Raw genomic sequence first — 5,372 nt, forward strand, 5'->3', positions numbered from 1 at the left:
TTTTGACTCTATGGCTCTCGTTGGTTAGTCCTAAAAGATATTTGATTCTACGACTTTCTTAGGGCTAATCAACGAGAGTTCTATATTCAAAATTTAATTATGACCCTTTAGAATTAAATGATAAAAAAAATAAAATCTTTTCACCCATTCAAACGGATTGAAATTTGGAACGAGAGGAGGGTGTGTGGAGAGAAGAACGTGTGTCAGTGGATTTAATGCGTCAACGGGGCTAGACTTTCTGACTGACAATTTACCCAGAAAGCAAATTTTTATTGGTGGGAGGTATCAGGCAAAGTAGACGTGTTGCCCTTGGGGCAACCAATAATTTCTCAGTCCTTTTTAGCTTTTTCCCTTTTACTTATTTATTTTATTCATTACAAGTACGTGGGCATAAAAGTAAAATCAAGTTTCCCGTTAACAGACGTTACCCGACAAGAGGCAGAGGGGAGGACAGTGCAATTTCAGAAATGTGGGGGGAGATTTCTGTCTTTGTCAGAAACCTGAGAGGAGGTCAGTGAAATTTACCCAAACAAATAACATGTATGTTGTAGGCATGTGTAGAGTGTACAGTATATATATGACAGAAAGGAAGCACAAATTGTTCATGGCATGCTGGATGAATGAAGCTATTTTAATCACAGAAAATGGACACAGGACTCCAACGCTGGGGATCAGGTGTCCAGGGCCGGGCTTCTATTCCCATAACAGATTTTTTTTTTTTAAATTCTTTTGGCTATCCAAACAGTAGACTAATTAGTACGTATGCATGGAAAATGTTTTTTTTTTTTTTAGAGTTTTTATGATGCATTCTCAAAATAAACAGTAAGCAACAGTAATAAAATGAACGAGCAAGTGCTTGAAATGAACATTAAAGCTCTCGAACTCCAGCCCGTTCGGACAAATAAGCCACAGTGGCTTATTTTTTGTCCTTATTCAAATTTTTTTCGTATCACTTGGCTTATTGTCATTTTTTTGAGGATTATTGCATCCTCACGACAAGAGGAATCTAAAAAGTAAAAATTTTTGACCGAAATCCAATTTTTTTTGAATAAAGACGAAAAAATTGACTTATTGATTTTTTTCGTCTTTATTAAAAAAAAATTGGATTTCGGTCAAAAAATTTTACTTTTTAGATTCCTCTTGACGTGAGGATGCAATAATCTCCAAAAAAAAAAATGACAATAAGCCAAGTGATACGAAAAAAATTTGAATAAGAAAAAAAAATAAGCCAAAGTGACTTATTTGTCCGAACACCCATGTCTAGGAGCACAATCCCAGCGTTGGTGAAGGAATGTCAAACGCTGGGCATAGTCAGGCTACATTTTTTGCAACATAGGCTTGTGGATATCTACTCCTATTGTCATGTAGGTCTTTTTTTCTTCATATTAGTCAGGTCTAGTGAAATCCTTTTGCAATCTATTTCATATCCCAGGAAATAGACCTTCCATTTTCACCTAGTCCTATGTAGCCAGCGGGCATAGGCTTTCTCTTTTTTATTTATGTTTTATTTTCTTTCTTTTCCTCCTAGGGTATGCCCCTTATAGGCTATATATTTGGTTAGTCTCTTTTTAATTTCAAGCTGATTTATCCAAAAAAAAAAAAAACATAGGCTTGTGGATGCAGTTAGCCAATACGTAGCACTGTCTTATACCCTTTGGTTTCCTCAGAATAACAGAAATCGATAATGTAGACTGTTTTCTACCTCTTTGGATGCTTGATAGAGACTTTGAGACTTAGTTTGAGTGGTTTATGAGATGGTTTGAGTTGGAGAATGATGGAGAGAGGTCTTTTTTTTTCGAGTGAAGTATTGGAATGATAGGGATTTTTGGAGCAAGATTTAGATTTTGAAGTATTTTTTTTCTTGCTCAGAATGGATTTTCTCTCAAAACTTGCCCTTGAAAATTATGATTATTTAGAATTTTCACAAGCAAATATGAGAAGAGAGTTTTTGGTCCTTGTAGAGATCTCTCAAGCCTTGTATTTAAAGAGGAAAATGGAGGAGGAGCATCTATGCTAGCTTAGCTCCGGATGAGAGTCGGCTGCATGCTTAGTAAGGTGATGATGAGATTCTTGCAGCAATTAGAACTATCAGAAAGGGGACTGATTCCTAGCGCTGGGGTTTGGATGTCCAACGCTGGGCATGGGATTGTATTTTTCAGTGCTGGGGCAGTTATGTCCAGCGCTGGTTATGGTTTGAATGGGATTTCGGCTTGGAACGGTTCAAAGTCATTGATCAAGCTTCCAAATTCACAGTTCTGTATTGTATCATCATTGGAGATTAAGGTGGTTGGAGAGTCCTCAATTGGGGTGTCTACAAAATTGAGATTATTTCTTGCTAAATAGTTAGTATTTGGAAAAAAATTGAGATGATAAGAAGTTAAAGATCACAGTTCTTACATTTTTAATCACGGTTCTATCCCATGGATAAGAACTTTTAGTTACAACTTAATAGACCACGGTTTTGAATGCGAGATTAAAAATGAAAGACCACACTAGATGATTGAGATCTTTATCTATTTTTCTAGTAGTGATATTTTTCAAAATTAGTCAATATTATTTACACTTTTAGTTACTTTTCCTGTTTTTTATCATAATTTTTAAACTCCATCCCTAAATAAGGGATCAAGAAACCAAACAAGAGGAGACTCAGTTCAAAGACTACACCCAGTTTCAACTAAACCCACCGCTCCAAATAGACAGAGCATTATAGAAAATTAACAATCAAAAGCACCTACATAGGGGTGATAGAAGCCCCACAAACGAAGAGAAATCTCACACAGAAGACGCCAAAGAAGAGAACCAAAAAAAAAAAGAAGAGAAAAACCGATAACGAAACTGGACGGAATCCGCTGTACTGGAGCAGACATCATTCACCAACCTAGATCTCTCACTCCGGCGGGAGAGGACACCTTTGGCAACCATGATCTACAAGGCACAACCTCCGAAAACCGTCAGACTATACGGCGGAGGAGGGGAGGCGGATGGTGATTTGGGGAGGAGGATTACCAACTTAAGTAACCTCAACTGGTTAATTACCATGGTTTTTGTAAATTACTTAATCCTTTTCAATTTATTAGACCACTAGTGGATGCCCATGCCTGAAGGCACGGTGCAACGTATTCTTAACCCAAAAGTGAATAGAATTTGAGAAAATAGAAAGGTAATACATGACAATAGGTACCCCATTTTGTTAAATTTCAAGTGAGCCCGTGTACGTTAGAGCACAATCGAAGTCCAAGAAAAATCAAGCTCAACGTAATAATTTATTAACTCCAACACGTGCAATAAGACCCCATGCGCGCCCCTTCACATTTTAAAGGCACAACATAAACAATGATGCCAAAAGCCCCAAAATTACCTTGGCAGAGAGGAGAGGAGAGTTGAGTAACCCATAGCAGCTATATCAACTACAACTTCATGGCAATCATCAATAAAGTAACATATTCATATCATCAGATTGTTCGGGCTAACATATTCATATCTCTTTGAGGCATTGTTGGTGTTGAGTACTCTCTGCAACTCCCTGCAAGTGAGCGATGGAGCCCCCAGAATTAGTTGAGGTGCGCGAAAATTGGTATAGATATCTGAGTTATCAAAAAGGAAGTACATGAAAGGAAAATAAAAATGTTCTTTTTTTTTTTCACCCAGTAACAAATAACGTCTTGGAATACAAAAAAAATTTCAGGTCTTTACCCTTGAATCCTTAAGGATTGACCGAAACCAACAATGGGTTAGAATTATAATCAGAACCTCAATTATATTTGTAACATCTCAATTCGGGTCAATACAATATTGATCATAATTTAGCGAATCAAAATCTGACCGAAAACCGGTCTCACAAATTCCTAATCCCACAATTAACTCATAATAAGCCTTCATTGTGGATAAGCAAGATTTGTATTAACAAAGAACAAGAAGACATGTACAATTACGCAGGTCATACACCAAGCCATACACATTTAGGAATATAAAAATCAATATCATTGCAAACCATACCACTAATTCAATTAACACAAATACTGTCATGACCATAGAAAAGCTCCAAAAACAGTATCGTGGATTTCGTGATTGCCCATGCCTAAATGCACGACACAATACGCCGATAAAAAAAAAAAAGGCGCGACACAACATTTTTTATTACAACTTAAAAAAAAATATCCATGGAGAGAAACAGTGTACTACTCTAGACAACATGACATGAAATTGCGTCAAAATATCTAACCTAGAGAGAGGGAGAGAACGTGTAGAAACATTAGAATAACGAAAAAATAAAAAGATTTGATTACCTCTTGTTCTGACAAAGTAGAGGTAATGACCCTCTCTCTTTCTCCAATCAAGGTAGGAAGGAAGCTGATTTCTTCTCTTCTTAGAAAAGCTTACGAATTAGATTATTAAGGAAAACGTAGATTCATTGTTGAAGGAAAACATACTACTCCGTTTTAAGGAAACAATGTAATTATCGACTTTAAAAAACAAAGAACGTTTCCTTTTAGTATATGAATCAAAAAAAGGTTTGTTTCGTTTTTGAATTTTAAAAAATCAACCTAAAAGGAAATTATTGAGTTGGATGTAGGAAAATTAAATAGGAAAACCTTTTTAAGGAAACGACGTAAAAGCAATTAATTGAAAGGATTTATCGGTCATAAGGTTAGGGGAGTTTATATTAGGAAGTACTCTCTCGATCAGACGGCTACAACTAACATGAAATATTGATCGGACGGTTGTAGAGGGTGCTGAATTTATATGTATAGACAAAAACCGCTCTATTTTATAATATAGATTTTGAGATGTTGTTTTTAAATTAATTATACCTTTTGATGTACAATGTCTTTGTGATTTTGATAACTTTGTCTAATAGAATTATTTGAGATCTTTGAGATCTCTCAAAAAAAACATAAATATTGCATAGAAAAAGGGTTATCGGAGTAAAGGATTCAAATAATTTTCTATTTGGTTAGACTAGTCAGTAGAGGTGTGCCGGGGTCGGTCCAGTTGGGGTTTGACCTAGACTCGCCAAAATAATACTATGGTTCTCAAATTGCTCACCCAATCTCGGCAGACCTTCGAACTCACATGGTTGTTGTCGGTTAGTTCGAGGGATTGGTTGGGAGCAGCATTGCCTTCTCGATCGGTCATATGTGATGCCAGCAAGAAAAATAGCGGGCTCCATTTAGCTTGGTCTTTCTTGATTTCTAGAACAATGGGGGGACTCCAATTTCTTCCATTCAAAGTAAGCGGATTAACAATGTGTTTCCGCTATATTATTCGACTACAAAATAATGACAACAGTCAATCGAACAATGAGAAAACAAACTAGACCACTATCGTGAGAAATCTGAGAGAGAGAGAGAGAGATGTGTTTTGGAAATCAC

Source organism: Rhododendron vialii, chromosome 12a, assembly GCF_030253575.1.
Source record: "Rhododendron vialii isolate Sample 1 chromosome 12a, ASM3025357v1".
NCBI classification, from domain to species: domain Eukaryota; kingdom Viridiplantae; phylum Streptophyta; class Magnoliopsida; order Ericales; family Ericaceae; genus Rhododendron; species Rhododendron vialii.